General features: G+C 50.3%; 56 non-coding genes across 56 annotated transcripts; all 56 read right to left on the minus strand.

Moving 5' to 3' along the window:
• Nucleotides 1-399: 399 nt before the first annotated feature.
• trnar-acg (transfer RNA arginine (anticodon ACG)) lies at nt 400-472 on the minus strand. Its single transcript has one exon. It is a non-coding gene; the product is annotated as a tRNA-Arg (tRNA).
• Nucleotides 473-1,318: 846 nt separating this feature from the next.
• trnar-acg (transfer RNA arginine (anticodon ACG)) lies at nt 1,319-1,391 on the minus strand. The gene has a single exon. It is a non-coding gene; the product is annotated as a tRNA-Arg (tRNA).
• Nucleotides 1,392-1,626: 235 nt separating this feature from the next.
• trnah-gug (transfer RNA histidin (anticodon GUG)) lies at nt 1,627-1,698 on the minus strand. Its single transcript has one exon. It is a non-coding gene; the product is annotated as a tRNA-His (tRNA).
• Nucleotides 1,699-2,235: 537 nt separating this feature from the next.
• Nucleotides 2,236-2,308, minus strand: trnar-acg (transfer RNA arginine (anticodon ACG)). The gene has a single exon. It is a non-coding gene; the product is annotated as a tRNA-Arg (tRNA).
• Nucleotides 2,309-2,543: 235 nt separating this feature from the next.
• On the minus strand, nt 2,544-2,615 carry trnah-gug (transfer RNA histidin (anticodon GUG)). The gene has a single exon. It is a non-coding gene; the product is annotated as a tRNA-His (tRNA).
• A 550-nt stretch (nt 2,616-3,165) lies between these two features.
• On the minus strand, nt 3,166-3,238 carry trnar-acg (transfer RNA arginine (anticodon ACG)). Its single transcript has one exon. It is a non-coding gene; the product is annotated as a tRNA-Arg (tRNA).
• A 235-nt stretch (nt 3,239-3,473) lies between these two features.
• On the minus strand, nt 3,474-3,545 carry trnah-gug (transfer RNA histidin (anticodon GUG)). The gene has a single exon. It is a non-coding gene; the product is annotated as a tRNA-His (tRNA).
• A 550-nt stretch (nt 3,546-4,095) lies between these two features.
• Nucleotides 4,096-4,168, minus strand: trnar-acg (transfer RNA arginine (anticodon ACG)). Its single transcript has one exon. It is a non-coding gene; the product is annotated as a tRNA-Arg (tRNA).
• A 235-nt stretch (nt 4,169-4,403) lies between these two features.
• Nucleotides 4,404-4,475, minus strand: trnah-gug (transfer RNA histidin (anticodon GUG)). Its single transcript has one exon. It is a non-coding gene; the product is annotated as a tRNA-His (tRNA).
• Nucleotides 4,476-5,012: 537 nt separating this feature from the next.
• On the minus strand, nt 5,013-5,085 carry trnar-acg (transfer RNA arginine (anticodon ACG)). The gene has a single exon. It is a non-coding gene; the product is annotated as a tRNA-Arg (tRNA).
• Nucleotides 5,086-5,320: 235 nt separating this feature from the next.
• On the minus strand, nt 5,321-5,392 carry trnah-gug (transfer RNA histidin (anticodon GUG)). Its single transcript has one exon. It is a non-coding gene; the product is annotated as a tRNA-His (tRNA).
• Nucleotides 5,393-5,934: 542 nt separating this feature from the next.
• trnar-acg (transfer RNA arginine (anticodon ACG)) lies at nt 5,935-6,007 on the minus strand. The gene has a single exon. It is a non-coding gene; the product is annotated as a tRNA-Arg (tRNA).
• Nucleotides 6,008-6,242: 235 nt separating this feature from the next.
• Nucleotides 6,243-6,314, minus strand: trnah-gug (transfer RNA histidin (anticodon GUG)). Its single transcript has one exon. It is a non-coding gene; the product is annotated as a tRNA-His (tRNA).
• A 549-nt stretch (nt 6,315-6,863) lies between these two features.
• On the minus strand, nt 6,864-6,936 carry trnar-acg (transfer RNA arginine (anticodon ACG)). The gene has a single exon. It is a non-coding gene; the product is annotated as a tRNA-Arg (tRNA).
• A 235-nt stretch (nt 6,937-7,171) lies between these two features.
• Nucleotides 7,172-7,243, minus strand: trnah-gug (transfer RNA histidin (anticodon GUG)). The gene has a single exon. It is a non-coding gene; the product is annotated as a tRNA-His (tRNA).
• Nucleotides 7,244-7,793: 550 nt separating this feature from the next.
• Nucleotides 7,794-7,866, minus strand: trnar-acg (transfer RNA arginine (anticodon ACG)). The gene has a single exon. It is a non-coding gene; the product is annotated as a tRNA-Arg (tRNA).
• A 235-nt stretch (nt 7,867-8,101) lies between these two features.
• On the minus strand, nt 8,102-8,173 carry trnah-gug (transfer RNA histidin (anticodon GUG)). Its single transcript has one exon. It is a non-coding gene; the product is annotated as a tRNA-His (tRNA).
• Nucleotides 8,174-8,723: 550 nt separating this feature from the next.
• On the minus strand, nt 8,724-8,796 carry trnar-acg (transfer RNA arginine (anticodon ACG)). The gene has a single exon. It is a non-coding gene; the product is annotated as a tRNA-Arg (tRNA).
• A 235-nt stretch (nt 8,797-9,031) lies between these two features.
• On the minus strand, nt 9,032-9,103 carry trnah-gug (transfer RNA histidin (anticodon GUG)). Its single transcript has one exon. It is a non-coding gene; the product is annotated as a tRNA-His (tRNA).
• Nucleotides 9,104-9,653: 550 nt separating this feature from the next.
• On the minus strand, nt 9,654-9,726 carry trnar-acg (transfer RNA arginine (anticodon ACG)). The gene has a single exon. It is a non-coding gene; the product is annotated as a tRNA-Arg (tRNA).
• Nucleotides 9,727-9,962: 236 nt separating this feature from the next.
• On the minus strand, nt 9,963-10,034 carry trnah-gug (transfer RNA histidin (anticodon GUG)). Its single transcript has one exon. It is a non-coding gene; the product is annotated as a tRNA-His (tRNA).
• A 550-nt stretch (nt 10,035-10,584) lies between these two features.
• Nucleotides 10,585-10,657, minus strand: trnar-acg (transfer RNA arginine (anticodon ACG)). The gene has a single exon. It is a non-coding gene; the product is annotated as a tRNA-Arg (tRNA).
• Nucleotides 10,658-10,891: 234 nt separating this feature from the next.
• Nucleotides 10,892-10,963, minus strand: trnah-gug (transfer RNA histidin (anticodon GUG)). The gene has a single exon. It is a non-coding gene; the product is annotated as a tRNA-His (tRNA).
• Nucleotides 10,964-11,513: 550 nt separating this feature from the next.
• On the minus strand, nt 11,514-11,586 carry trnar-acg (transfer RNA arginine (anticodon ACG)). Its single transcript has one exon. It is a non-coding gene; the product is annotated as a tRNA-Arg (tRNA).
• Nucleotides 11,587-12,443: 857 nt separating this feature from the next.
• Nucleotides 12,444-12,516, minus strand: trnar-acg (transfer RNA arginine (anticodon ACG)). The gene has a single exon. It is a non-coding gene; the product is annotated as a tRNA-Arg (tRNA).
• Nucleotides 12,517-12,752: 236 nt separating this feature from the next.
• On the minus strand, nt 12,753-12,824 carry trnah-gug (transfer RNA histidin (anticodon GUG)). The gene has a single exon. It is a non-coding gene; the product is annotated as a tRNA-His (tRNA).
• Nucleotides 12,825-13,372: 548 nt separating this feature from the next.
• On the minus strand, nt 13,373-13,445 carry trnar-acg (transfer RNA arginine (anticodon ACG)). The gene has a single exon. It is a non-coding gene; the product is annotated as a tRNA-Arg (tRNA).
• A 235-nt stretch (nt 13,446-13,680) lies between these two features.
• Nucleotides 13,681-13,752, minus strand: trnah-gug (transfer RNA histidin (anticodon GUG)). Its single transcript has one exon. It is a non-coding gene; the product is annotated as a tRNA-His (tRNA).
• Nucleotides 13,753-14,294: 542 nt separating this feature from the next.
• Nucleotides 14,295-14,367, minus strand: trnar-acg (transfer RNA arginine (anticodon ACG)). Its single transcript has one exon. It is a non-coding gene; the product is annotated as a tRNA-Arg (tRNA).
• Nucleotides 14,368-14,602: 235 nt separating this feature from the next.
• Nucleotides 14,603-14,674, minus strand: trnah-gug (transfer RNA histidin (anticodon GUG)). The gene has a single exon. It is a non-coding gene; the product is annotated as a tRNA-His (tRNA).
• Nucleotides 14,675-15,224: 550 nt separating this feature from the next.
• Nucleotides 15,225-15,297, minus strand: trnar-acg (transfer RNA arginine (anticodon ACG)). Its single transcript has one exon. It is a non-coding gene; the product is annotated as a tRNA-Arg (tRNA).
• A 235-nt stretch (nt 15,298-15,532) lies between these two features.
• Nucleotides 15,533-15,604, minus strand: trnah-gug (transfer RNA histidin (anticodon GUG)). Its single transcript has one exon. It is a non-coding gene; the product is annotated as a tRNA-His (tRNA).
• Nucleotides 15,605-16,146: 542 nt separating this feature from the next.
• On the minus strand, nt 16,147-16,219 carry trnar-acg (transfer RNA arginine (anticodon ACG)). Its single transcript has one exon. It is a non-coding gene; the product is annotated as a tRNA-Arg (tRNA).
• A 235-nt stretch (nt 16,220-16,454) lies between these two features.
• On the minus strand, nt 16,455-16,526 carry trnah-gug (transfer RNA histidin (anticodon GUG)). Its single transcript has one exon. It is a non-coding gene; the product is annotated as a tRNA-His (tRNA).
• A 550-nt stretch (nt 16,527-17,076) lies between these two features.
• On the minus strand, nt 17,077-17,149 carry trnar-acg (transfer RNA arginine (anticodon ACG)). The gene has a single exon. It is a non-coding gene; the product is annotated as a tRNA-Arg (tRNA).
• A 234-nt stretch (nt 17,150-17,383) lies between these two features.
• Nucleotides 17,384-17,455, minus strand: trnah-gug (transfer RNA histidin (anticodon GUG)). The gene has a single exon. It is a non-coding gene; the product is annotated as a tRNA-His (tRNA).
• A 550-nt stretch (nt 17,456-18,005) lies between these two features.
• trnar-acg (transfer RNA arginine (anticodon ACG)) lies at nt 18,006-18,078 on the minus strand. Its single transcript has one exon. It is a non-coding gene; the product is annotated as a tRNA-Arg (tRNA).
• Nucleotides 18,079-18,935: 857 nt separating this feature from the next.
• trnar-acg (transfer RNA arginine (anticodon ACG)) lies at nt 18,936-19,008 on the minus strand. The gene has a single exon. It is a non-coding gene; the product is annotated as a tRNA-Arg (tRNA).
• An 849-nt stretch (nt 19,009-19,857) lies between these two features.
• On the minus strand, nt 19,858-19,930 carry trnar-acg (transfer RNA arginine (anticodon ACG)). Its single transcript has one exon. It is a non-coding gene; the product is annotated as a tRNA-Arg (tRNA).
• A 235-nt stretch (nt 19,931-20,165) lies between these two features.
• Nucleotides 20,166-20,237, minus strand: trnah-gug (transfer RNA histidin (anticodon GUG)). Its single transcript has one exon. It is a non-coding gene; the product is annotated as a tRNA-His (tRNA).
• Nucleotides 20,238-20,787: 550 nt separating this feature from the next.
• On the minus strand, nt 20,788-20,860 carry trnar-acg (transfer RNA arginine (anticodon ACG)). The gene has a single exon. It is a non-coding gene; the product is annotated as a tRNA-Arg (tRNA).
• Nucleotides 20,861-21,095: 235 nt separating this feature from the next.
• Nucleotides 21,096-21,167, minus strand: trnah-gug (transfer RNA histidin (anticodon GUG)). Its single transcript has one exon. It is a non-coding gene; the product is annotated as a tRNA-His (tRNA).
• A 550-nt stretch (nt 21,168-21,717) lies between these two features.
• trnar-acg (transfer RNA arginine (anticodon ACG)) lies at nt 21,718-21,790 on the minus strand. The gene has a single exon. It is a non-coding gene; the product is annotated as a tRNA-Arg (tRNA).
• A 236-nt stretch (nt 21,791-22,026) lies between these two features.
• On the minus strand, nt 22,027-22,098 carry trnah-gug (transfer RNA histidin (anticodon GUG)). Its single transcript has one exon. It is a non-coding gene; the product is annotated as a tRNA-His (tRNA).
• Nucleotides 22,099-22,648: 550 nt separating this feature from the next.
• Nucleotides 22,649-22,721, minus strand: trnar-acg (transfer RNA arginine (anticodon ACG)). Its single transcript has one exon. It is a non-coding gene; the product is annotated as a tRNA-Arg (tRNA).
• A 236-nt stretch (nt 22,722-22,957) lies between these two features.
• trnah-gug (transfer RNA histidin (anticodon GUG)) lies at nt 22,958-23,029 on the minus strand. The gene has a single exon. It is a non-coding gene; the product is annotated as a tRNA-His (tRNA).
• Nucleotides 23,030-23,579: 550 nt separating this feature from the next.
• Nucleotides 23,580-23,652, minus strand: trnar-acg (transfer RNA arginine (anticodon ACG)). The gene has a single exon. It is a non-coding gene; the product is annotated as a tRNA-Arg (tRNA).
• Nucleotides 23,653-23,888: 236 nt separating this feature from the next.
• On the minus strand, nt 23,889-23,960 carry trnah-gug (transfer RNA histidin (anticodon GUG)). The gene has a single exon. It is a non-coding gene; the product is annotated as a tRNA-His (tRNA).
• Nucleotides 23,961-24,510: 550 nt separating this feature from the next.
• On the minus strand, nt 24,511-24,583 carry trnar-acg (transfer RNA arginine (anticodon ACG)). The gene has a single exon. It is a non-coding gene; the product is annotated as a tRNA-Arg (tRNA).
• Nucleotides 24,584-24,819: 236 nt separating this feature from the next.
• On the minus strand, nt 24,820-24,891 carry trnah-gug (transfer RNA histidin (anticodon GUG)). Its single transcript has one exon. It is a non-coding gene; the product is annotated as a tRNA-His (tRNA).
• Nucleotides 24,892-25,441: 550 nt separating this feature from the next.
• trnar-acg (transfer RNA arginine (anticodon ACG)) lies at nt 25,442-25,514 on the minus strand. Its single transcript has one exon. It is a non-coding gene; the product is annotated as a tRNA-Arg (tRNA).
• Nucleotides 25,515-25,750: 236 nt separating this feature from the next.
• trnah-gug (transfer RNA histidin (anticodon GUG)) lies at nt 25,751-25,822 on the minus strand. The gene has a single exon. It is a non-coding gene; the product is annotated as a tRNA-His (tRNA).
• Nucleotides 25,823-26,372: 550 nt separating this feature from the next.
• trnar-acg (transfer RNA arginine (anticodon ACG)) lies at nt 26,373-26,445 on the minus strand. The gene has a single exon. It is a non-coding gene; the product is annotated as a tRNA-Arg (tRNA).
• A 235-nt stretch (nt 26,446-26,680) lies between these two features.
• trnah-gug (transfer RNA histidin (anticodon GUG)) lies at nt 26,681-26,752 on the minus strand. Its single transcript has one exon. It is a non-coding gene; the product is annotated as a tRNA-His (tRNA).
• Nucleotides 26,753-27,281: 529 nt separating this feature from the next.
• On the minus strand, nt 27,282-27,354 carry trnar-acg (transfer RNA arginine (anticodon ACG)). Its single transcript has one exon. It is a non-coding gene; the product is annotated as a tRNA-Arg (tRNA).
• Nucleotides 27,355-27,589: 235 nt separating this feature from the next.
• On the minus strand, nt 27,590-27,661 carry trnah-gug (transfer RNA histidin (anticodon GUG)). The gene has a single exon. It is a non-coding gene; the product is annotated as a tRNA-His (tRNA).
• Between the last annotated feature and the right edge of the window lie 203 nt (nt 27,662-27,864).

Here is a 27,864-nt window from a genome sequence, read left to right on the forward strand (position 1 = left end):
TTCCTTTGGCACATTTCAAGGGGCGTCCATTTTTGATGTGTTTATGACAAGATTGTTGAGCATTTTACAAGAACGGTGCGGAAGCACATGCATTTTTTCTCGTTTGCGTCAAATCCTTGTAGGGTTACGCCACAGCCAGCTTTTTCTTCTCTTTTTTTCTTCTTTTCCAAACCGGTGAAGAAAAGCATTCCCTTTTCCAAGGCTCTTTCGATACCTGCTGCAGCAAAACGTTCATTCGGGCGCTTCCTTCTGGGTATCCGCGCAACGGTGCGGAATCAAAGTAGGAGCTTTGGTGAAAACGTCATAACGCCTGTTGTTTTACTTTGGCGCGCTACGCTCAACTGCTTGACAGACATCTTTCCCTCATCGCCCAAATACAGAATTGGTTAAATGGATGCTCGAGCCAGCCAGGAGTCGAACCTGGAATCTTCTGATCCGTAGTCAGACGCGTTATCCATTGCGCCACTGGCCCGAGGTGTATGCTGCATGCAATGTCACCGACCCAAGACACTCGCTTGGAGCGAAAGAAGTGACGGGGAAACGGCAGACAGTGGTCTTCCTCTTTCACAGGTTTACTAACCGAGACTACATATATCTAAAGGCTCTTTTTAAACAGACACGAGGGGGAGTAGCTATGCGCATGGCACTGGTCGCGTGTAGCGTACAGGCACGGCGCGCAACGTCCCTTGTCTGCACAACGAAAAATGTGCCGTGACCCGGATTCGCTGCGACCACAACGCAGAGTACTAACCACTATACGATCACGGCTCGCCGCTTGTCGCAGGACACACGAGAGGTGGTGGCCACGGGTGTTGTGACCTGTGCTGTGCCACACGAATGAGCTACACACATAAGTTGCCAGCCTCTCTCCCTTTGTCGAAGCTGTCCTAATTTGCAAACAAGGCATTTTCCACCTTGTTTTCTTTGGCACATTTCAAGGGGCGTCCATTTTTGATGTGTTTATGACAAGATTGTTGAGCATTTTACAAGAACGGTGCGGAAGCACATGCATTTTCTCTCGTTTGCGTCAAATCCTTGTAGGGTTACGCCACAGCCAGCTTTTTCTTCTCTTTTTTTCTTCTTTTCCAAACCGGTGAAGAAAAGCATTCCCTTTTCCAAGGCTCTTTCGATACCTGCTGCAGCAAAACGTTCATTCGGGCGCTTCCTTCTGGGTATCTGCGCAACGGTGCGGAATCAAAGTAGGAGCTTTGGTGAAAACGTCATAATGCCTGTTGTTTTACTTTGGCGCGCTACGCTCAACTGCTTGACAGACATCTTTCCCTCATCGCCCAAATACAGAATTGGTTAAATGGATGCTCGAGCCAGCCAGGAGTCGAACCTGGAATCTTCTGATCCGTAGTCAGACGCGTTATCCATTGCGCCACTGGCCCGATGTGTATGCTGCATGCCATGTCACCGACCCACGACACTCGCTTGGAGCGAAAGAAGTGACGGGGAAACGGCAGACAGTGGTCTTCCTCTTTCACAGGTTTACTAACCGAGACTACATATATCTAAAGGCTCTTTTTAAACAGACACGAGGGGGAGTAGCTATGCGCATGGCACTGGTCGCGTGTAGCGTACAGGCACGGCGCGCAACGTCCCTTGTCTGCACAACGAAAAATGTGCCGTGACCCGGATTCGAACCGGGGTTGCTGCGACCACAACGCAGAGTACTAACCACTATACGATCACGGCTCGCCGCTTGTTGCAGGACACACGAGAGGTGGTGGCCACGGGTGTTGTGACCTGTGCTGTGCCACACGAATGAGCTACACACATAAGTTGCCAGCCTCTCTCCCTTTGTCGAAGCTGTCCTAATTTGCAAACAAGGCATTTTCCACCTTGTTTTCTTTGGCACATTTCAAGGGGCGTCCATTTTTGATGTGTTTATGACAAGATTGTTGAGCATTTTACAAGAACGGTGCGGAAGCACATGCATTTTCTCTCGTTTGCGTCAAATCCTTGTAGGGTTACGCCACAGCCAGCTTTTTCTTCTTTTCCAAACCGGTGAAGAAAAGCATTCCCTTTTCCAAGGCTCTTTCGATACCTGCTGCAGCCAAACGTTCATTCGGGCGCTTCCTTCTGGGTATCTGCGCAACGGTGCGGAATCAAAGTAGGAGCTTTGGCCAAAACGTCATAAGGCCTGTTGTTTTACTTTGGCGCGCTACGCTCAACTGCTTGACAGACATCTTTCCCTCATCGCCCAAATACAGAATTGGTTAAATGGATGCTCGAGCCAGCCAGGAGTCGAACCTGGAATCTTCTGATCCGTAGTCAGACGCGTTATCCATTGCGCCACTGGCCCGATGTGTATGCTGCATGCCATGTCACCGACCCACGACACTCGCTTGGAGCGAAAGAAGTGACGGGGAAACGGCAGACAGTGGTCTTCCTCTTTCACAGGTTTACTAACCGAGACTACATATATCTAAAGGCTCTTTTTAAACAGACACGAGGGGGAGTAGCTATGCGCATGGCACTGGTCGCGTGTAGCGTACAGGCACGGCGCGCAACGTCCCTTGTCTGCACAACGAAAAATGTGCCGTGACCCGGATTCGAACCGGGGTTGCTGCGACCACAACGCAGAGTACTAACCACTATACGATCACGGCTCGCCGCTTGTCGCAGGACACACGAGAGGTGGTGGCCACGGGTGTTGTGACCTGTGCTGTGCCACACGAATGAGCTACACACATAAGTTGCCAGCCTCTCTCCCTTTGTCGAAGCTGTCCTAATTTGCAAACAAGGCATTTTCCACCTTGTTTTCTTTGGCACATTTCAAGGGGCGTCCATTTTTGATGTGTTTATGACAAGATTGTTGAGCATTTTACAAGAACGGTGCGGAAGCACATGCATTTTTTCTCGTTTGCGTCAAATCCTTGTAGGGTTACGCCACAGCCAGCTTTTTCTTCTCTTTTTTTCTTCTTTTCCAAACCGGTGAAGAAAAGCATTCCCTTTTCCAAGGCTCTTTCGATACCTGCTGCAGCAAAACGTTCATTCGGGCGCTTCCTTCTGGGTATCCGCGCAACGGTGCGGAATCAAAGTAGGAGCTTTGGTGAAAACGTCATAACGCCTGTTGTTTTACTTTGGCGCGCTACGCTCAACTGCTTGACAGACATCTTTCCCTCATCGCCCAAATACAGAATTGGTTAAATGGATGCTCGAGCCAGCCAGGAGTCGAACCTGGAATCTTCTGATCCGTAGTCAGACGCGTTATCCATTGCGCCACTGGCCCGAGGTGTATGCTGCATGCAATGTCACCGACCCAAGACACTCGCTTGGAGCGAAAGAAGTGACGGGGAAACGGCAGACAGTGGTCTTCCTCTTTCACAGGTTTACTAACCGAGACTACATATATCTAAAGGCTCTTTTTAAACAGACACGAGGGGGAGTAGCTATGCGCATGGCACTGGTCGCGTGTAGCGTACAGGCACGGCGCGCAACGTCCCTTGTCTGCACAACGAAAAATGTGCCGTGACCCGGATTCGAACCGGGGTTGCTGCGACCACAACGCAGAGTACTAACCACTATACGATCACGGCTCGCCGCTTGTCGCAGGACACACGAGAGGTGGTGGCCACGGGTGTTGTGACCTGTGCTGTGCCACACGAATGAGCTACACACATAAGTTGCCAGCCTCTCTCCCTTTGTCGAAGCTGTCCTAATTTGCAAACAAGGCATTTTCCACCTTGTTTTCTTTGGCACATTTCAAGGGGCGTCCATTTTTGATGTGTTTATGACAAGATTGTTGAGCATTTTACAAGAACGGTGCGGAAGCACATGCATTTTCTCTCGTTTGCGTCAAATCCTTGTAGGGTTACGCCACAGCCAGCTTTTTCTTCTCTTTTTTTCTTCTTTTCCAAACCGGTGAAGAAAAGCATTCCCTTTTCCAAGGCTCTTTCGATACCTGCTGCAGCAAAACGTTCATTCGGGCGCTTCCTTCTGGGTATCTGCGCAACGGTGCGGAATCAAAGTAGGAGCTTTGGTGAAAACGTCATAATGCCTGTTGTTTTACTTTGGCGCGCTACGCTCAACTGCTTGACAGACATCTTTCCCTCATCGCCCAAATACAGAATTGGTTAAATGGATGCTCGAGCCAGCCAGGAGTCGAACCTGGAATCTTCTGATCCGTAGTCAGACGCGTTATCCATTGCGCCACTGGCCCGATGTGTATGCTGCATGCCATGTCACCGACCCACGACACTCGCTTGGAGCGAAAGAAGTGACGGGGAAACGGCAGACAGTGGTCTTCCTCTTTCACAGGTTTACTAACCGAGACTACATATATCTAAAGGCTCTTTTTAAACAGACACGAGGGGGAGTAGCTATGCGCATGGCACTGGTCGCGTGTAGCGTACAGGCACGGCGCGCAACGTCCCTTGTCTGCACAACGAAAAATGTGCCGTGACCCGGATTCGAACCGGGGTTGCTGCGACCACAACGCAGAGTACTAACCACTATACGATCACGGCTCGCCGCTTGTTGCAGGACACACGAGAGGTGGTGGCCACGGGTGTTGTGACCTGTGCTGTGCCACACGAATGAGCTACACACATAAGTTGCCAGCCTCTCTCCCTTTGTCGAAGCTGTCCTAATTTGCAAACAAGGCATTTTCCACCTTGTTTTCTTTGGCACATTTCAAGGGGCGTCCATTTTTGATGTGTTTATGACAAGATTGTTGAGCATTTTACAAGAACGGTGCGGAAGCACATGCATTTTCTCTCGTTTGCGTCAAATCCTTGTAGGGTTACGCCACAGCCAGCTTTTTCTTCTTTTCCAAACCGGTGAAGAAAAGCATTCCCTTTTCCAAGGCTCTTTCGATACCTGCTGCAGCCAAACGTTCATTCGGGCGCTTCCTTCTGGGTATCTGCGCAACGGTGCGGAATCAAAGTAGGAGCTTTGGCCAAAACGTCATAAGGCCTGTTGTTTTACTTTGGCGCGCTACGCTCAACTGCTTGACAGACATCTTTCCCTCATCGCCCAAATACAGAATTGGTTAAATGGATGCTCGAGCCAGCCAGGAGTCGAACCTGGAATCTTCTGATCCGTAGTCAGACGCGTTATCCATTGCGCCACTGGCCCGATGTGTATGCTGCATGCCATGTCACCGACCCACGACACTCGCTTGGAGCGAAAGAAGTGACGGGGAAACGGCAGACAGTGGTCTTCCTCTTTCACAGGTTTACTAACCGAGACTACATATATCTAAAGGCTCTTTTTAAACAGACACGAGGGGGAGTAGCTATGCGCATGGCACTGGTCGCGTGTAGCGTACAGGCACGGCGCGCAACGTCCCTTGTCTGCACAACGAAAAATGTGCCGTGACCCGGATTCGAACCGGGGTTGCTGCGACCACAACGCAGAGTACTAACCACTATACGATCACGGCTCGCCGCTTGTCGCAGGACACACGAGAGGTGGTGGCCACGGGTGTTGTGACCTGTGCTGTGCCACACGAATGAGCTACACACATAAGTTGCCAGCCTCTCTCCCTTTGTCGAAGCTGTCCTAATTTGCAAACAAGGCATTTTCCACCTTGTTTTCTTTGGCACATTTCAAGGGGCGTCCATTTTTGATGTGTTTATGACAAGATTGTTGAGCATTTTACAAGAACGGTGCGGAAGCACATGCATTTTCTCTCAATTGCGTCAAATCCTTGTAGGGTTACGCCACAGCCAGCTTTTTCTTCTCTTTTTTTCTTCTTTTCCAAACCGGTGAAGAAAAGCATTCCCTTTTCCAAGGCTCTTTCGATACCTGCTGCAGCAAAACGTTCATTCGGGCGCTTCCTTCTGGGTATCTGCGCAACGGTGCGGAATCAAAGTAGGAGCTTTGGCCAAAACGTCATAAGGCCTGTTGTTTTACGATGGCGCGCTACGCTCAACAGACATCTTTCCCTCATCGCCCAAATACAGAATTGGTTAAATGGATGCTCGAGCCAGCCAGGAGTCGAACCTGGAATCTTCTGATCCGTAGTCAGACGCGTTATCCATTGCGCCACTGGCCCGATGTGTATGCTGCATGCCATGTCACCGACCCAAGACACTCGCTTGGAGCGAAAGAAGTGACGGGGAAACGGCAGACAGTGGTCTTCCTCTTTCACAGGTTTACTAACCGAGACTACATATATCTAAAGGCTCTTTTTAAACAGACACGAGGGGGAGTAGCTATGCGCATGGCACTGGTCGCGCGTAGCGTACAGGCACGGCGCGCAACGTCCCTTGTCTGCACAACGAAAAATGTACCGTGACCCGGATTCGAACCGGGGTTGCTGCGACCACAACGCAGAGTACTAACCACTATACGATCACGGCTCGCCGCTTGTCGCAGGACACACGAGAGGTGGTGGCCACGGGTGTTGTGACCTGTGCTGTGCCACACGAATGAGCTACACACATAAGTTGCCAGCCTCTCTCCCTTTGTCGAAGCTGTCCTAATTTGCAAACAAGGCATTTTCCACCTTGTTTCCTTTGGCACATTTCAAGGGGCGTCCATTTTTGATGTGTTTATGACAAGATTGTTGAGCATTTTACAAGAACGGTGCGGAAGCACATGCATTTCTCTCGTTTGCGTCAAATCCTTGTAGGGTTACGCCACAGCCAGCTTTTTCTTCTCTTTTTTTCTTCTTTTCCAAACCGGTGAAGAAAAGCATTTCCTTTTCCAAGGCTCTTTCGATACCTGCTGCAGCAAAACGTTCATTCGGGCGCTTCCTTCTGGGTATCTGCGCAACGGTGCGGAATCAAAGTAGGAGCTTTGGTGAAAACGTCATAACGCCTGTTGTTTTACTTTGGCGCGCTACGCTCAACTGCTTGACAGACATCTTTCCCTCATCGCCCAAATACAGAATTGGTTAAATGGATGCTCGAGCCAGCCAGGAGTCGAACCTGGAATCTTCTGATCCGTAGTCAGACGCGTTATCCATTGCGCCACTGGCCCGATGTGTATGCTGCATGCCATGTCACCGACCCACGACACTCGCTTGGAGCGAAAGAAGTGACGGGGAAACGGCAGACAGTGGTCTTCCTCTTTCACAGGTTTACTAACCGAGACTACATATATCTAAAGGCTCTTTTTAAACAGACACGAGGGGGAGTAGCTATGCGCATGGCACTGGTCGCGTGTAGCGTACAGGCACGGCGCGCAACGTCCCTTGTCTGCACAACGAAAAATGTGCCGTGACCCGGATTCGAACCAGGGTTGCTGCGACCACAACGCAGAGTACTAACCACTATACGATCACGGCTCGCCGCTTGTCGCAGGACAAACGAGAGATGGTGGCCACGGGTGTTGTGACCTGTGCTGTGCCACACGAATGAGCTACACACATAAGTTGCCAGCCTCTCTCCCTTTGTCGAAGCTGTCCTAATTTGCAAACAAGGCATTTTCCACCTTGTTTTCTTTGGCACATTTCAAGGGGCGTCCATTTTTGATGTGTTTATGACAAGATTGTTGAGCATTTTACAAGAACGGTGCGGAAGCACATGCATTTTCTCTCGTTTGCGTCAAATCCTTGTAGGGTTACGCCACAGCCAGCTTTTTCTTCTCTTTTTTTCTTCTTTTCCAAACCGGTGAAGAAAAGCATTTCCTTTTCCAAGGCTCTTTCGATACCTGCTGCAGCAAAACGTTCATTCGGGCGCTTCCTTCTGGGTATCTGCGCAACGGTGCGGAATCAAAGTAGGAGCTTTGGTGAAAACGTCATAACGCCTGTTGTTTTACTTTGGCGCGCTACGCTCAACTGCTTGACAGACATCTTTCCCTCATCGCCCAAATACAGAATTGGTTAAATGGATGCTCGAGCCAGCCAGGAGTCGAACCTGGAATCTTCTGATCCGTAGTCAGACGCGTTATCCATTGCGCCACTGGCCCGATGTGTATGCTGCATGCCATGTCACCGACCCACGACACTCGCTTGGAGCGAAAGAAGTGACGGGGAAACGGCAGACAGTGGTCTTCCTCTTTCACAGGTTTACTAACCGAGACTACATATATCTAAAGGCTCTTTTTAAACAGACACGAGGGGGAGTAGCTATGCGCATGGCACTGGTCGCGTGTAGCGTACAGGCACGGCGCGCAACGTCCCTTGTCTGCACAACGAAAAATGTGCCGCGACCCGGATTCGAACCGGGGTTGCTGCGACCACAACGCAGAGTACTAACCACTATACGATCACGGCTCGCCGCTTGTCGCAGGACACACGAGAGGTGGTGGCCACGGGTGTTGTGACCTGTGCTGTGCCACACGAATGAGCTACACACATAAGTTGCCAGCCTCTCTCCCTTTGTCGAAGCTGTCCTAATTTGCAAACAAGGCATTTTCCACCTTGTTTCCTTTGGCACATTTCAAGGGGCGTCCATTTTTGATGTGTTTATGACAAGATTGTTGAGCATTTTACAAGAACGGTGCGGAAGCACATGCATTTTTTCTCGTTTGCGTCAAATCCTTGTAGGGTTACGCCACAGCCAGCTTTTTCTTCTCTTTTTTTCTTCTTTTCCAAACCGGTGAAGAAAAGCATTCCCTTTTCCAAGGCTCTTTCGATACCTGCTGCAGCAAAACGTTCATTCGGGCGCTTCCTTCTGGGTATCCGCGCAACGGTGCGGAATCAAAGTAGGAGCTTTGGTGAAAACGTCATAACGCCTGTTGTTTTACTTTGGCGTGCTACGCTCAACTGCTTGACAGACATCTTTCCCTCATCGCCCAAATACAGAATTGGTTAAATGGATGCTCGAGCCAGCCAGGAGTCGAACCTGGAATCTTCTGATCCGTAGTCAGACGCGTTATCCATTGCGCCACTGGCCCGATGCGTATGCTGCATGCCATGTCACCGACCCACGACACTCGCTTGGAGCGAAAGAAGTGACGGGGAAACGGCAGACAGTGGTCTTCCTCTTTCACAGGTTTACTAACCGAGACTACATATATCTAAAGGCTCTTTTTAAACAGACACGAGGGGGAGTAGCTATGCGCATGGCACTGGTCGCGTGTAGCGTACAGGCACGGCGCGCAACGTCCCTTGTCTGCACAACGAAAAATGTGCCGTGACCCGGATTCGAACCGGGGTTGCTGCGACCACAACGCAGAGTACTAACCACTATACGATCACGGCTCGCCGCTTGTCGCAGGACACACGAGAGATGGTGGCCACGGGTGTTGTGACCTGTGCTGTGCCACACGAATGAGCTACACACATAAGTTGCCAGCCTCTCTCCCTTTGTCGAAGCTGTCCTAATTTGCAAACAAGGCATTTTCCACCTTGTTTTCTTTGGCACATTTCAAGGGGCGTCCATTTTTGATGTGTTTATGACAAGATTGTTGAGCATTTTACAAGAACGGTGCGGAAGCACATGCATTTTCTCTCGTTTGCGTCAAATCCTTGTAGGGTTACGCCACAGCCAGCTTTTTCTTCTCTTTTTTTCTTCTTTTCCAAACCGGTGAAGAAAAGCATTCCCTTTTCCAAGGCTCTTTCGATACCTGCTGCAGCAAAACGTTCATTCGGGCGCTTCCTTCTGGGTATCTGCGCAACGGTGCGGAATCAAAGTAGGAGCTTTGGTGAAAACGTCATAACGCCTGTTGTTTTACTTTGGCGCGCTACGCTCAACTGCTTGACAGACATCTTTCCCTCATCGCCCAAATACAGAATTGGTTAAATGGATGCTCGAGCCAGCCAGGAGTCGAACCTGGAATCTTCTGATCCGTAGTCAGACGCGTTATCCATTGCGCCACTGGCCCGAGGTGTATGCTGCATGCCATGTGACCGACCCACGACGACTCGCTTGGAGCGAAAGAAGTGACGGGGAAACGGCAGACAGTGGTCTTCCTCTTTCACAGGTTTACTAACCGAGACTACATATATCTAAAGGCTCTTTTTAAACAGACACGAGGGGGAGTAGCTATGCGCATGGCACTGGTCGCGTGTAGCGTACAGGCACGGCGCGCAACGTCCCTTGTCTGCACAACGAAAAATGTGCCGCGACCCGGATTCGAACCGGGGTTGCTGCGACCACAACGCAGAGTACTAACCACTATACGATCACGGCTCGCCGCTTGTCGCAGGACAGACGAGAGGTGGTGGCCACGGGTGTTGTGACCTGTGCTGTGCCACACGAATGAGCTACACACATAAGTTGCCAGCCTCTCTCCCTTTGTCGAAGCTGTCCTAATTTGCAAACAAGGCATTTTCCACCTTGTTTCCTTTGGCACATTTCAAGGGGCGTCCATTTTTGATGTGTTTATGACAAGATTGTTGAGCATTTTACAAGAACGGTGCGGAAGCACATGCATTTTTTCTCGTTTGCGTCAAATCCTTGTAGGGTTACGCCACAGCCAGCTTTTTCTTCTCTTTTTTTCTTCTTTTCCAAACCGGTGAAGAAAAGCATTCCCTTTTCCAAGGCTCTTTCGATACCTGCTGCAGCAAAACATTCATTCGGGCGCTTCCTTCTGGGTATCCGCGCAACGGTGCGGAATCAAAGTAGGAGCTTTGGTGAAAACGTCATAACGCCTGTTGTTTTACTTTGGCGTGCTACGCTCAACTGCTTGACAGACATCTTTCCCTCATCGCCCAAATACAGAATTGGTTAAATGGATGCTCGAGCCAGCCAGGAGTCGAACCTGGAATCTTCTGATCCGTAGTCAGACGCGTTATCCATTGCGCCACTGGCCCGATGTGTATGCTGCATGCCATGTCACCGACCCACGACACTCGCTTGGAGCGAAAGAAGTGACGGGGAAACGGCAGACAGTGGTCTTCCTCGTTCACAGGTTTACTAACCGAGACTACATATATCTAAAGGCTCTTTTTAAACAGACACGAGGGGGAGTAGCTATGCGCATGGCACTGGTCGCGTGTAGCGTACAGGCACGGCGCGCAACGTCCCTTGTCTGACAACGAAAAATGTGCCGTGACCCGGATTTGAACCGGGGTTGCTGCGACCACAACGCAGAGTACTAACCACTATACGATCACGGCTCGCCGCTTGTCGCAGGACACACGAAAGGTGGTGGCCACGGGTGTTGTGACCTGTGCTGTGCCACACGAATGAGCTACACACATAAGTTGCCAGCCTCTCTCCCTTTGTCGAAGCTGTCCTAATTTGCAAACAAGGCATTTTCCACCTTGTTTCCTTTGGCACATTTCAAGGGGCGTCCATTTTTGATGTGTTTATGACAAGATTGTTGAGCATTTTACAAGAACGGTGCGGAAGCACATGCATTTTCTCTCGTTTGCGTCAAATCCTTGTAGGGTTACGCCACAGCCAGCTTTTTCTTCTCTTTTTTTCTTCTTTTCCAAACCGGTGAAGAAAAGCATTTCCTTTTCCAAGGCTCTTTCGATACCTGCTGCAGCAAAACGTTCATTCGGGCGCTTCCTTCTGGGTATCTGCGCAACGGTGCGGAATCAAAGTAGGAGCTTTGGTGAAAACGTCATAACGCCTGTTGTTTTACTTTGGCGCGCTACGCTCAACTGCTTGACAGACATCTTTCCCTCATCGCCCAAATACAGAATTGGTTAAATGGATGCTCGAGCCAGCCAGGAGTCGAACCTGGAATCTTCTGATCCGTAGTCAGACGCGTTATCCATTGCGCCACTGGCCCGATGTGTATGCTGCATGCCATGTCACCGACCCACGACACTCGCTTGGAGCGAAAGAAGTGACGGGGAAACGGCAGACAGTGGTCTTCCTCTTTCACAGGTTTACTAACCGAGACTACATATATCTAAAGGCTCTTTTTAAACAGACACGAGGGGGAGTAGCTATGCGCATGGCACTGGTCGCGTGTAGCGTACAGGCACGGCGCGCAACGTCCCTTGTCTGCACAACGAAAAATGTGCCGTGACCCGGATTCGAACCGGGGTTGCTGCGACCACAACGCAGAGTACTAACCACTATACGATCAAGGCTCGCCGCTTGTCGCAGGACACACGAGAGGTGGTGGCCACGGGTGTTGTGACCTGTGCTGTGCCACACGAATGAGCTACACACATAAGTTGCCAGCCTCTCTCCCTTTGTCGAAGCTGTCCTAATTTGCAAACAAGGCATTTTCCACCTTGTTTTCTTTGGCACATTTCAAGGGGCGTCCATTTTTGATGTGTTTATGACAAGATTGTTGAGCATTTTACAAGAACGGTGCGGAAGCACATGCATTTTCTCTCGTTTGCGTCAAATCCTTGTAGGGTTACGCCACAGCCAGCTTTTTCTTCTCTTTTTTTCTTCTTTTCCAAACCGGTGAAGAAAAGCATTTCCTTTTCCAAGGCTCTTTCGATACCTGCTGCAGCAAAACGTTCATTCGGGCGCTTCCTTCTGGGTATCTGCGCAACGGTGCGGAATCAAAGTAGGAGCTTTGGTGAAAACGTCATAACGCCTGTTGTTTTACTTTGGCGCGCTACGCTCAACTGCTTGACAGACATCTTTCCCTCATCGCCCAAATACAGAATTGGTTAAATGGATGCTCGAGCCAGCCAGGAGTCGAACCTGGAATCTTCTGATCCGTAGTCAGACGCGTTATCCATTGCGCCACTGGCCCGAGGTGTATGCTGCATGCCATGTGACCGACCCACGACGACTCGCTTGGAGCGAAAGAAGTGACGGGGAAACGGCAGACAGTGGTCTTCCTCTTTCACAGGTTTACTAACCGAGACTACATATATTTAAAGGCTCTTTTTAAACAGACACGAGGGGGAGTAGCTATGCGCATGGCACTGGTCGCGTGTAGCGTACAGGCACGGCGCGCAACGTCCCTTGTCTGCACAACGAAAAATGTGCCGTGACCCGGATTCGAACCGGGGTTGCTGCGACCACAACGCAGAGTACTAACCACTATACGATCACGGCTCGCCGCTTGTCGCAGGACTCACGAGAGGTGGTGGCCACGGGTGTTGTGACCTGTGCTGTGCCACACGAATGAGCTACACACATAAGTTGCCAGCCTCTCTCCCTTTGTCGAAGCTGTCCTAATTTGCAAACAAGGCATTTTCCACCTTGTTTTCTTTGGCACATTTCAAGGGGCGTCCATTTTTGATGTGTTTATGACAAGATTGTTGAGCATTTTACAAGAACGGTGCGGAAGCACATGCATTTTCTCTCGTTTGCGTCAAATCCTTGTAGGGTTACGCCACAGCCAGCTTTTTCTTCTCTTTTTCTTCTTTTCCAAACCGGTGAAGAAAAGCATTCCCTTTTCCAAGGCTCTTTCGATACCTGCTGCAGCAAAACGTTCATTCGGGCGCTTCCTTCTGGGTATCTGCGCAACGGTGCGGAATCAAAGTAGGAGCTTTGGTGAAAACGTCATAATGCCTGTTGTTTTACTTTGGCGCGCTACGCTCAACTGCTTGACAGACATCTTTCCCTCATCGCCCAAATACAGAATTGGTTAAATGGATGCTCGAGCCAGCCAGGAGTCGAACCTGGAATCTTCTGATCCGTAGTCAGACGCGTTATCCATTGCGCCACTGGCCCGATGCGTATGCTGCATGCCATGTCACCGACCCACGACACTCGCTTGGAGCGAAAGAAGTGACGGGGAAACGGCAGACAGTGGTCTTCCTCTTTCACAGGTTTACTAACCGAGACTACATATATCTAAAGGCTCTTTTTAAACAGACACGAGGGGGAGTAGCTATGCGCATGGCACTGGTCGCGTGTAGCGTACAGGCACGGCGCGCAACGTCCCTTGTCTGCACAACGAAAAATGTGCCGTGACCCGGATTCGAACCGGGGTTGCTGCGACCACAACGCAGAGTACTAACCACTATACGATCACGGCTCGCCGCTTGTCGCAGGACACACGAGAGATGGTGGCCACGGGTGTTGTGACCTGTGCTGTGCCACACGAATGAGCTACACACATAAGTTGCCAGCCTCTCTCCCTTTGTCGAAGCTGTCCTAATTTGCAAACAAGGCATTTTCCACCTTGTTTTCTTTGGCACATTTCAAGGGGCGTCCATTTTTGATGTGTTTATGACAAGATTGTTGAGCATTTTACAAGAACGGTGCGGAAGCACATGCATTTTTTCTCGTTTGCGTCAAATCCTTGTAGGGTTACGCCACAGCCAGCTTTTTCTTCTCTTTTTTTCTTCTTTTCCAAACCGGTGAAGAAAAGCATTCCCTTTTCCAAGGCTCTTTCGATACCTGCTGCAGCAAAACGTTCATTCGGGCGCTTCCTTCTGGGTATCTGCGCAACGGTGCGGAATCAAAGTAGGAGCTCTGGCGAAAACGTCATAAGGCCTGTTGTTTTACGATGGCGCGCTACGCTCAACAGACATCTTTCCCTCATCGCCCAAATACAGAATTGGTTAAATGGATGCTCGAGCCAGCCAGGAGTCGAACCTGGAATCTTCTGATCCGTAGTCAGACGCGTTATCCATTGCGCCACTGGCCCGAGGTGTATGCTGCATGCCATGTCACCGACCCACGACACTCGCTTGGAGCGAAAGAAGTGACGGGGAAACGGCAGACAGTGGTCTTCCTCTTTCACAGGTTTACTAACCGAGACTACATATATCTAAAGGCTCTTTTTAAACAGACACGAGGGGGAGTAGCTATGCGCATGGCACTGGTCGCGTGTAGCGTACAGGCACGGCGCGCAACGTCCCTTGTCTGCACAACGAAAAATGTGCCGTGACCCGGATTCGAACCGGGGTTGCTGCGACCACAACGCAGAGTACTAACCACTATACGATCACGGCTCGCCGCTTGTCGCAGGACACACGAGAGGTGGTGGCCACGGGTGTTGTGACCTGTGCTGTGCCACACGAATGAGCTACACACATAAGTTGCCAGCCTCTCTCCCTTTGTCGAAGCTGTCCTAATTTGCAAACAAGGCATTTTCCACCTTGTTTCCTTTGGCACATTTCAAGGGGCGTCCATTTTTGATGTGTTTATGACAAGATTGTTGAGCATTTTACAAGAACGGTGCGGAAGCACATGCATTTTCTCTCGTTTGCGTCAAATCCTTGTAGGGTTACGCCACAGCCAGCTTTTTCTTCTCTTTTTTTCTTCTTTTCCAAACCGGTGAAGAAAAGCATTCCCTTTTCCAAGGCTCTTTCGATACCTGCTGCAGCAAAACGTTCATTCGGGCGCTTCCTTCTGGGTATCTGCGCAACGGTGCGGAATCAAAGTAGGAGCTTTGGTGAAAACGTCATAATGCCTGTTGTTTTACTTTGGCGCGCTACGCTCAACTGCTTGACAGACATCTTTCCCTCATCGCCCAAATACAGAATTGGTTAAATGGATGCTCGAGCCAGCCAGGAGTCGAACCTGGAATCTTCTGATCCGTAGTCAGACGCGTTATCCATTGCGCCACTGGCCCGATGCGTATGCTGCATGCCATGTCACCGACCCACGACACTCGCTTGGAGCGAAAGAAGTGACGGGGAAACGGCAGACAGTGGTCTTCCTCTTTCACAGGTTTACTAACCGAGACTACATATATCTAAAGGCTCTTTTTAAACAGACACGAGGGGGAGTAGCTATGCGCATGGCACTGGTCGCGTGTAGCGTACAGGCACGGCGCGCAACGTCCCTTGTCTGCACAACGAAAAATGTGCCGTGACCCGGATTCGAACCGGGGTTGCTGCGACCACAACGCAGAGTACTAACCACTATACGATCACGGCTCGCCGCTTGTCGCAGGACACACGAGAGATGGTGGCCACGGGTGTTGTGACCTGTGCTGTGCCACACGAATGAGCTACACACATAAGTTGCCAGCCTCTCTCCCTTTGTCGAAGCTGTCCTAATTTGCAAACAAGGCATTTTCCACCTTGTTTTCTTTGGCACATTTCAAGGGGCGTCCATTTTTGATGTGTTTATGACAAGATTGTTGAGCATTTTACAAGAACGGTGCGGAAGCACATGCATTTTTTCTCGTTTGCGTCAAATCCTTGTAGGGTTACGCCACAGCCAGCTTTTTCTTCTCTTTTTTTCTTCTTTTCCAAACCGGTGAAGAAAAGCATTCCCTTTTCCAAGGCTCTTTCGATACCTGCTGCAGCAAAACGTTCATTCGGGCGCTTCCTTCTGGGTATCTGCGCAACGGTGCGGAATCAAAGTAGGAGCTCTGGCGAAAACGTCATAAGGCCTGTTGTTTTACGATGGCGCGCTACGCTCAACAGACATCTTTCCCTCATCGCCCAAATACAGAATTGGTTAAATGGATGCTCGAGCCAGCCAGGAGTCGAACCTGGAATCTTCTGATCCGTAGTCAGACGCGTTATCCATTGCGCCACTGGCCCGAGGTGTATGCTGCATGCCATGTCACCGACCCACGACACTCGCTTGGAGCGAAAGAAGTGACGGGGAAACGGCAGACAGTGGTCTTCCTCTTTCACAGGTTTACTAACCGAGACTACATATATCTAAAGGCTCTTTTTAAACAGACACGAGGGGGAGTAGCTATGCGCATGGCACTGGTCGCGTGTAGCGTACAGGCACGGCGCGCAACGTCCCTTGTCTGCACAACGAAAAATGTGCCGTGACCCGGATTCGAACCGGGGTTGCTGCGACCACAACGCAGAGTACTAACCACTATACGATCACGGCTCGCCGCTTGTCGCAGGACACACGAGAGGTGGTGGCCACGGGTGTTGTGACCTGTGCTGTGCCACACGAATGAGCTACACACATAAGTTGCCAGCCTCTCTCCCTTTGTCGAAGCTGTCCTAATTTGCAAACAAGGCATTTTCCACCTTGTTTCCTTTGGCACATTTCAAGGGGCGTCCATTTTTGATGTGTTTATGACAAGATTGTTGAGCATTTTACAAGAACGGTGCGGAAGCACATGCATTTTCTCTCGTTTGCGTCAAATCCTTGTAGGGTTACGCCACAGCCAGCTTTTTCTTCTCTTTTTTTCTTCTTTTCCAAACCGGTGAAGAAAAGCATTTCCTTTTCCAAGGCTCTTTCGATACCTGCTGCAGCAAAACGTTCATTCGGGCGCTTCCTTCTGGGTATCTGCGCAACGGTGCGGAATCAAAGTAGGAGCTTTGGTGAAAACGTCATAACGCCTGTTGTTTTACTTTGGCGCGCTACGCTCAACTGCTTGACAGACATCTTTCCCTCATCGCCCAAATACAGAATTGGTTAAATGGATGCTCGAGCCAGCCAGGAGTCGAACCTGGAATCTTCTGATCCGTAGTCAGACGCGTTATCCATTGCGCCACTGGCCCGAGGTGTATGCTGCATGCAATGTCACCGACCCAAGACACTCGCTTGGAGCGAAAGAAGTGACGGGGAAACGGCAGACAGTGGTCTTCCTCTTTCACAGGTTTACTAACCGAGACTACATATATCTAAAGGCTCTTTTTAAACAGACACGAGGGGGAGTAGCTATGCGCATGGCACTGGTCGCGTGTAGCGTACAGGCACGGGCGCAACGTCCCTTGTCTGCACAACGAAAAATGTGCCGTGACCCGGATTCGAACCGGGGTTGCTGCGACCACAACGCAGAGTACTAACCACTATACGATCACGGCTCGCCGCTTGTCGCAGGACACACGAGAGGTGGTGGCCACGGGTGTTGTGACCTGTGCTGTGCCACACGAATGAGCTACACACATAAGTTGCCAGCCTCTCTCCCTTTGTCGAAGCTGTCCTAATTTGCAAACAAGGCATTTTCCACCTTGTTTTCTTTGGCACATTTCAAGGGGCGTCCATTTTTGATGTGTTTATGACAAGATTGTTGAGCATTTTACAAGAACGGTGCGGAAGCACATGCATTTTCTCTCGTTTGCGTCAAATCCTTGCAGGGTTACGCCACAGCCAGCTTTTTCTTCTCTTTTTTTCTTCTTTTCCAAACCGGTGAAGAAAAGCATTCCCTTTTCCAAGGCTCTTTCGATACCTGCTGCAGCAAAACGTTCATTCGGGCGCTTCCTTCTGGGTATCTGCGCAACGGTGCGGAATCAAAGTAGGAGCTTTGGTGAAAACGTCATAACGCCTGTTGTTTTACTTTGGCGCGCTACGCTCAACTGCTTGACAGACATCTTTCCCTCATCGCCCAAATACAGAATTGGTTAAATGGATGCTCGAGCCAGCCAGGAGTCGAACCTGGAATCTTCTGATCCGTAGTCAGACGCGTTATCCATTGCGCCACTGGCCCGATGTGTATGCTGCATGCCATGTCACCGACCCACGACACTCGCTTGGAGCGAAAGAAGTGACGGGGAAACGGCAGACAGTGGTCTTCCTCTTTCACAGGTTTACTAACCGAGACTACATATATCTAAAGGCTCTTTTTAAACAGACACGAGGGGGAGTAGCTATGCGCATGGCACTGGTCGCGTGTAGCGTACAGGCACGGCGCGCAACGTCCCTTGTCTGCACAACGAAAAATGTGCCGTGACCCGGATTCGAACCGGGGTTGCTGCGACCACAACGCAGAGTACTAACCACTATATGATCACGGCTCGCCGCTTGTCGCAGGACACACGAGAGGTGGTGGCCACGGGTGTTGTGACCTGTGCTGTGCCACACGAATGAGCTACACACATAAGTTGCCAGCCTCTCTCCCTTTGTCGAAGCTGTCCTAATTTGCAAACAAGGCATTTTCCACCTTGTTTCCTTTGGCACATTTCAAGGGGCGTCCATTTTTGATGTGTTTATGACAAGATTGTTGAGCATTTTACAAGAACGGTGCGGAAGCACATGCATTTTCTCTCGTTTGCGTCAAATCCTTGTAGGGTTACGCCACAGCCAGCTTTTTCTTCTCTTTTTTTCTTCTTTTCCAAACCGGTGAAGAAAAGCATTCCCTTTTCCAAGGCTCTTTCGATACCTGCTGCAGCAAAACGTTCATTCGGGCGCTTCCTTCTGGGTATCTGCGCAACGGTGCGGAATCAAAGTAGGAGCTTTGGTGAAAACGTCATAATGCCTGTTGTTTTACTTTGGCGCGCTACGCTCAACTGCTTGACAGACATCTTTCCCTCATCGCCCAAATACAGAATTGGTTAAATGGATGCTCGAGCCAGCCAGGAGTCGAACCTGGAATCTTCTGATCCGTAGTCAGACGCGTTATCCATTGCGCCACTGGCCCGATGCGTATGCTGCATGCCATGTCACCGACCCACGACACTCGCTTGGAGCGAAAGAAGTGACGGGGAAACGGCAGACAGTGGTCTTCCTCTTTCACAGGTTTACTAACCGAGACTACATATATCTAAAGGCTCTTTTTAAACAGACACGAGGGGGAGTAGCTATGCGCATGGCACTGGTCGCGTGTAGCGTACAGGCACGGCGCGCAACGTCCCTTGTCTGCACAACGAAAAATGTGCCGTGACCCAGATTCGAACCGGGGTTGCTGCGACCACAACGCAGAGTACTAACCACTATACGATCACGGCTCGCCGCTTGTCGCAGGACACACGAGAGATGGTGGCCACGGGTGTTGTGACCTGTGCTGTGCCACACGAATGAGCTACACACATAAGTTGCCAGCCTCTCTCCCTTTGTCGAAGCTGTCCTAATTTGCAAACAAGGCATTTTCCACCTTGTTTTCTTTGGCACATTTCAAGGGGCGTCCATTTTTGATGTGTTTATGACAAGATTGTTGAGCATTTTACAAGAACGGTGCGGAAGCACATGCATTTTTTCTCGTTTGCGTCAAATCCTTGTAGGGTTACGCCACAGCCAGCTTTTTCTTCTCTTTTTTTCTTCTTTTCCAAACCGGTGAAGAAAAGCATTCCCTTTTCCAAGGCTCTTTCGATACCTGCTGCAGCAAAACGTTCATTCGGGCGCTTCCTTCTGGGTATCTGCGCAACGGTGCGGAATCAAAGTAGGAGCTCTGGCGAAAACGTCATAAGGCCTGTTGTTTTACGATGGCGCGCTACGCTCAACAGACATCTTTCCCTCATCGCCCAAATACAGAATTGGTTAAATGGATGCTCGAGCCAGCCAGGAGTCGAACCTGGAATCTTCTGATCCGTAGTCAGACGCGTTATCCATTGCGCCACTGGCCCGATGTGTATGCTGCATGCCATGTCACCGACCCACGACACTCGCTTGGAGCGAAAGAAGTGACGGGGAAACGGCAGACAGTGGTCTTCCTCTTTCACAGGTTTACTAACCGAGACTACATATATCTAAAGGCTCTTTTTAAACAGACACGAGGGGGAGTAGCTATGCGCATGGCACTGGTCGCGTGTAGCGTACAGGCACGGCGCGCAACGTCCCTTGTCTGCACAACGAAAAATGTGCCGTGACCCGGATTCGAACCGGGGTTGCTGCGACCACAACGCAGAGTACTAACCACTATACGATCACGGCTCGCCGCTTGTCGCAGGACACACGAGAGGTGGTGGCCACGGGTGTTGTGACCTGTGCTGTGCCACACGAATGAGCTACACACATAAGTTGCCAGCCTCTCTCCCTTTGTCGAAGCTGTCCTAATTTGCAAACAAGGCATTTTCCACCTTGTTTCCTTTGGCACATTTCAAGGGGCGTCCATTTTTGATGTGTTTATGACAAGATTGTTGAGCATTTTACAAGAACGGTGCGGAAGCACATGCATTTTCTCTCGTTTGCGTCAAATCCTTGTAGGGTTACGCCACAGCCAGCTTTTTCTTCTCTTTTTTTCTTCTTTTCCAAACCGGTGAAGAAAAGCATTCCCTTTTCCAAGGCTCTTTCGATACCTGCTGCAGCAAAACGTTCATTCGGGCGCTTCCTTCTGGGTATCTGCGCAACGGTGCGGAATCAAAGTAGGAGCTTTGGTGAAAACGTCATAACGCCTGTTGTTTTACTTTGGCGCGCTACGCTCAACTGCTTGACAGACATCTTTCCCTCATCGCCCAAATACAGAATTGGTTAAATGGATGCTCGAGCCAGCCAGGAGTCGAACCTGGAATCTTCTGATCCGTAGTCAGACGCGTTATCCATTGCGCCACTGGCCCGATGTGTATGCTGCATGCCATGTCACCGACCCACGACACTCGCTTGGAGCGAAAGAAGTGACGGGGAAACGGCAGACAGTGGTCTTCCTCTTTCACAGGTTTACTAACCGAGACTACATATATCTAAAGGCTCTTTTTAAACAGACACGAGGGGGAGTAGCTATGCGCATGGCACTGGTCGCGTGTAGCGTACAGGCACGGCGCGCAACGTCCCTTGTCTGCACAACGAAAAATGTGCCGTGACCCGGATTCGAACCGGGGTTGCTGCGACCACAACGCAGAGTACTAACCACTATACGATCACGGCTCGCCGCTTGTCGCAGGACACACGAGAGGTGGTGGCCACGGGTGTTGTGACCTGTGCTGTGCCACACGAATGAGCTACACACATAAGTTGCCAGCCTCTCTCCCTTTGTCGAAGCTGTCCTAATTTGCAAACAAGGCATTTTCCACCTTGTTTCCTTTGGCACATTTCAAGGGGCGTCCATTTTTGATGTGTTTATGACAAGATTGTTGAGCATTTTACAAGAACGGTGCGGAAGCACATGCATTTTCTCTCGTTTGCGTCAAATCCTTGTAGGGTTACGCCACAGCCAGCTTTTTCTTCTCTTTTTTTCTTCTTTTCCAAACCGGTGAAGAAAAGCATTTCCTTTTCCAAGGCTCTTTCGATACCTGCTGCAGCAAAACGTTCATTCGGGCGCTTCCTTCTGGGTATCTGCGCAACGGTGCGGAATCAAAGTAGGAGCTTTGGTGAAAACGTCATAACGCCTGTTGTTTTACTTTGGCGCGCTACGCTCAACTGCTTGACAGACATCTTTCCCTCATCGCCCAAATACAGAATTGGTTAAATGGATGCTCGAGCCAGCCAGGAGTCGAACCTGGAATCTTCTGATCCGTAGTCAGACGCGTTATCCATTGCGCCACTGGCCCGAGGTGTATGCTGCATGCCATGTGACCGACCCACGACGACTCGCTTGGAGCGAAAGAAGTGACGGGGAAACGGCAGACAGTGGTCTTCCTCTTTCACAGGTTTACTAACCGAGACTACATATATCTAAAGGCTCTTTTTAAACAGACACGAGGGGGAGTAGCTATGCGCATGGCACTGGTCGCGTGTAGCGTACAGGCACGGCGCGCAACGTCCCTTGTCTGCACAACGAAAAATGTGCCGTGACCCGGATTCGAACCGGGGTTGCTGCGACCACAACGCAGAGTACTAACCACTATACGATCACGGCTCGCCGCTTGTCGCAGGACACACGAGAGATGGTGGCCACGGGTGTTGTGACCTGTGCTGTGCCACACGAATGAGCTACACACATAAGTTGCCAGCCTCTCTCCCTTTGTCGAAGCTGTCCTAATTTGCAAACAAGGCATTTTCCACCTTGTTTTCTTTGGCACATTTCAAGGGGCGTCCATTTTTGATGTGTTTATGACAAGATTGTTGAGCATTTTACAAGAACGGTGCGGAAGCACATGCATTTTCTCTCGTTTGCGTCAAATCCTTGTAGGGTTACGCCACAGCCAGCTTTTTCTTCTCTTTTTTTCTTCTTTTCCAAACCGGTGAAGAAAAGCATTCCCTTTTCCAAGGCTCTTTCGATACCTGCTGCAGCAAAACGTTCATTCGGGCGCTTCCTTCTGGGTATCTGCGCAACGGTGCGGAATCAAAGTAGGAGCTTTGGTGAAAACGTCATAACGCCTGTTGTTTTACTTTGGCGCGCTACGCTCAACTGCTTGACAGACATCTTTCCCTCATCGCCCAAATACAGAATTGGTTAAATGGATGCTCGAGCCAGCCAGGAGTCGAACCTGGAATCTTCTGATCCGTAGTCAGACGCGTTATCCATTGCGCCACTGGCCCGAGGTGTATGCTGCATGCCATGTGACCGACCCACGACGACTCGCTTGGAGCGAAAGAAGTGACGGGGAAACGGCAGACAGTGGTCTTCCTCTTTCACAGGTTTACTAACCGAGACTACATATATCTAAAGGCTCTTTTTAAACAGACACGAGGGGGAGTAGCTATGCGCATGGCACTGGTCGCGTGTAGCGTACAGGCACGGCGCGCAACGTCCCTTGTCTGCACAACGAAAAATGTGCCGTGACCCGGATTCGAACCGGGGTTGCTGCGACCACAACGCAGAGTACTAACCACTATACGATCACGGCTCGCCGCTTGTCGCAGGACTCACGAGAGGTGGTGGCCACGGGTGTTGTGACCTGTGCTGTGCCACACGAATGAGCTACACACATAAGTTGCCAGCCTCTCTCCCTTTGTCGAAGCTGTCCTAATTTGCAAACAAGGCATTTTCCACCTTGTTTTCTTTGGCACATTTCAAGGGGCGTCCATTTTTGATGTGTTTATGACAAGATTGTTGAGCATTTTACAAGAACGGTGCGGAAGCACATGCATTTTCTCTCGTTTGCGTCAAATCCTTGTAGGGTTACGCCACAGCCAGCTTTTTCTTCTCTTTTTTTCTTCTTTTCCAAACCGGTGAAGAAAAGCATTTCCTTTTCCAAGGCTCTTTCGATACCTGCTGCAGCAAAACGTTCATTCGGGCGCTTCCTTCTGGGTATCTGCGCAACGGTGCGGAATCAAAGTAGGAGCTTTGGTGAAAACATCATAACGCCTGTTGTTTTACTTTGGCGCGCTACGCTCAACTGCTTGACAGACATCTTTCCCTCATCGCCCAAATACAGAATTGGTTAAATGGATGCTCGAGCCAGCCAGGAGTCGAACCTGGAATCTTCTGATCCGTAGTCAGACGCGTTATCCATTGCGCCACTGGCCCGAGGTGTATGCTGCATGCCATGTGACCGACCCACGACGACTCGCTTGGAGCGAAAGAAGTGACGGGGAAACGGCAGACAGTGGTCTTCCTCTTTCACAGGTTTACTAACCGAGACTACATATATTTAAAGGCTCTTTTTAAACAGACACGAGGGGGAGTAGCTATGCGCATGGCACTGGTCGCGTGTAGCGTACAGGCACGGCGCGCAACGTCCCTTGTCTGCACAACGAAAAATGTGCCGTGACCCGGATTCGAACCGGGGTTGCTGCGACCACAACGCAGAGTACTAACCACTATACGATCACGGCTCGCCGCTTGTCGCAGGACACACGAGAGGTGGTGGCCACGGGTGTTGTGACCTGTGCTGTGCCACACGAATGAGCTACACACATAAGTTGCCAGCCTCTCTCCCTTTGTCGAAGCTGTCCTAATTTGCAAACAAGGCATTTTCCACCTTGTTTCCTTTGGCACATTTCAAGGGGCGTCCATTTTTGATGTGTTTATGACAAGATTGTTGAGCATTTTACAAGAACGGTGCGGAAGCACATGCATTTTCTCTCGTTTGCGTCAAATCCTTGTAGGGTTACGCCACAGCCAGCTTTTTCTTCTCTTTTTTTCTTCTTTTCCAAACCGGTGAAGAAAAGCATTTCCTTTTCCAAGGCTCTTTCGATACCTGCTGCAGCAAAACGTTCATTCGGGCGCTTCCTTCTGGGTATCTGCGCAACGGTGCGGAATCAAAGTAGGAGCTTTGGTGAAAACGTCATAACGCCTGTTGTTTTACTTTGGCGCGCTACGCTCAACTGCTTGACAGACATCTTTCCCTCATCGCCCAAATACAGAATTGGTTAAATGGATGCTCGAGCCAGCCAGGAGTCGAACCTGGAATCTTCTGATCCGTAGTCAGACGCGTTATCCATTGCGCCACTGGCCCGAGGTGTATGCTGCATGCCATGTGACCGACCCACGACGACTCGCTTGGAGCGAAAGAAGTGACGGGGAAACGGCAGACAGTGGTCTTCCTCTTTCACAGGTTTACTAACCGAGACTACATATATTTAAAGGCTCTTTTTAAACAGACACGAGGGGGAGTAGCTATGCGCATGGCACTGGTCGCGTGTAGCGTACAGGCACGGCGCGCAACGTCCCTTGTCTGCACAACGAAAAATGTGCCGTGACCCGGATTCGAACCGGGGTTGCTGCGACCACAACGCAGAGTACTAACCACTATACGATCACAGCTCGCCGCTTGTCGCAGGACACACGAGAGGTGGTGGCCACGGGTGTTGTGACCTGTGCTGTGCCACACGAATGAGCTACACACATAAGTTGCCAGCCTCTCTCCCTTTGTCGAAGCTGTCCTAATTTGCAAACAAGGCATTTTCCACCTTGTTTCCTTTGGCACATTTCAAGGGGCGTCCATTTTTGATGTGTTTATGACAAGATTGTTGAGCATTTTACAAGAACGGTGCGGAAGCACATGCATTTTCTCTCGTTTGCGTCAAATCCTTGTAGGGTTACGCCACAGCCAGCTTTTTCTTCTCTTTTTTTCTTCTTTTCCAAACCGGTGAAGAAAAGCATTTCCTTTTCCAAGGCTCTTTCGATACCTGCTGCAGCAAAACGTTCATTCGGGCGCTTCCTTCTGGGTATCTGCGCAACGGTGCGGAATCAAAGTAGGAGCTTTGGTGAAAACGTCATAACGCCTGTTGTTTTACTTTGGCGCGCTACGCTCAACTGCTTGACAGACATCTTTCCCTCATCGCCCAAATACAGAATTGGTTAAATGGATGCTCGAGCCAGCCAGGAGTCGAACCTGGAATCTTCTGATCCGTAGTCAGACGCGTTATCCATTGCGCCACTGGCCCGAGGTGTATGCTGCATGCCATGTGACCGACCCACGACGACTCGCTTGGAGCGAAAGAAGTGACGGGGAAACGGCAGACAGTGGTCTTCCTCTTTCACAGGTTTACTAACCGAGACTACATATATCTAAAGGCTCTTTTTAAACAGACACGAGGGGGAGTAGCTATGCGCATGGCACTGGTCGCGTGTAGCGTACAGGCACGGCGCGCAACGTCCCTTGTCTGCACAACGAAAAATGTGCCGTGACCCGGATTCGAACCGGGGTTGCTGCGACCACAACGCAGAGTACTAACCACTATACGATCACGGCTCGCCGCTTGTCGCAGGACACACGAGAGATGGTGGCCACGGGTGTTGTGACCTGTGCTGTGCCACACGAATGAGCTACACACATAAGTTGCCAGCCTCTCTCCCTTTGTCGAAGCTGTCCTAATTTGCAAACAAGGCATTTTCCACCTTGTTTTCTTTGGCACATTTCAAGGGGCGTCCATTTTTGATGTGTTTATGACAAGATTGTTGAGCATTTTACAAGAACGGTGCGGAAGCACATGCATTTTCTCTCGTTTGCGTCAAATCCTTGTAGGGTTACGCCACAGCCAGCTTTTTCTTCTCTTTTTTTCTTCTTTTCCAAACCGGTGAAGAAAAGCATTCCCTTTTCCAAGGCTCTTTCGATACCTGCTGCAGCAAAACGTTCATTCGGGCGCTTCCTTCTGGGTATCTGCGCAACGGTGCGGAATCAAAGTAGGAGCTTTGGTGAAAACGTCATAACGCCTGTTGTTTTACTTTGGCGCGCTACGCTCAACTGCTTGACAGACATCTTTCCCTCATCGCCCAAATACAGAATTGGTTAAATGGATGCTCGAGCCAGCCAGGAGTCGAACCTGGAATCTTCTGATCCGTAGTCAGACGCGTTATCCATTGCGCCACTGGCCCGATGTGTATGCTGCATGCCATGTCACCGACCCACGACACTCGCTTGGAGCGAAAGAAGTGACGGGGAAACGGCAGACAGTGGTCTTCCTCTTTCACAGGTTTACTAACCGAGACTACATATATCTAAAGGCTCTTTTTAAACAGACACGAGGGGGAGTAGCTATGCGCATGGCACTGGTCGCGTGTAGCGTACAGGCACGGCGCGCAACGTCCCTTGTCTGCACAACGAAAAATGTGCCGTGACCCGGATTCGAACCGGGGTTGCTGCGACCACAACGCAGAGTACTAACCACTATACGATCACGGCTCGCCGCTTGTCGCAGGACACACGAGAGGTGGTGGCCACGGGTGTTGTGACCTGTGCTGTGCCACACGAATGAGCTACACACATAAGTTGCCAGCCTCTCTCCCTTTGTCGAAGCTGTCCTAATTTGCAAACAAGGCATTTTCCACCTTGTTTCCTTTGGCACATTTCAAGGGGCGTCCATTTTTGATGTGTTTATGACAAGATTGTTGAGCATTTTACAAGAACGGTGCGGAAGCACATGCATTTTCTCTCGTTTGCGTCAAATCCTTGTAGGGTTACGCCACAGCCAGCTTTTTCTTCTTTTCCAAACCGGTGAAGAAAAGCATTCCCTTTTCCAAGGCTCTTTCGATACCTGCTGCAGCAAAACGTTCATTCGGGCGCTTCCTTCTGGGTATCTGCGCAACGGTGCGGAATCAAAGTAGGAGCTTTGGCCAAAACGTCATAAGGCCTGTTGTTTTACTTTGGCGCGCTACGCTCAACAGACATCTTTCCCTCATCGCCCAAATTCAGAATTGGTTAAATGGATGCTTGAGCCAGCCAGGAGTCGAACCTGGAATCTTCTGATCCGTAGTCAGACGCGTTATCCATTGCGCCACTGGCCCGATGTGTATGCTGCATGCCATGTCACCGACCCACGACACTCGCTTGGAGCGAAAGAAGTGACGGGGAAACGGCAGACAGTGGTCTTCCTCTTTCACAGGTTTACTAACCGAGACTACATATATCTAAAGGCTCTTTTTAAACAGACACGAGGGGGAGTAGCTATGCGCATGGCACTGGTCGCGCGTAGCGTACAGGCACGGCGCGCAACGTCCCTTGTCTGCACAACGAAAAATGTGCCGTGACCCGGATTCGAACCGGGGTTGCTGCGACCACAACGCAGAGTACTAACCACTATACGATCACGGCTCGCCGCTTGTCGCAGGACACACGAGAGGTGGTGGCCACGGGTGTTGTGACCTGTGCTGTGCCACACGAATGAGCTACACACATAAGTTGCCAGCCTCTCTCCCTTTGTCGAAGTTGTCCTAATTTGCAAACAAGGCATTTTCCACCTTGTTTTCTTTGGCACATTTCAAGGGGCGTCCATTTTTGATGTGTTTATGACAAGA

This window comes from Hypomesus nipponensis, chromosome 5, assembly GCF_054491055.1.
Source record: "Hypomesus nipponensis isolate SF chromosome 5, ASM5449105v1, whole genome shotgun sequence".
NCBI lineage: Eukaryota > Metazoa > Chordata > Actinopteri > Osmeriformes > Osmeridae > Hypomesus > Hypomesus nipponensis.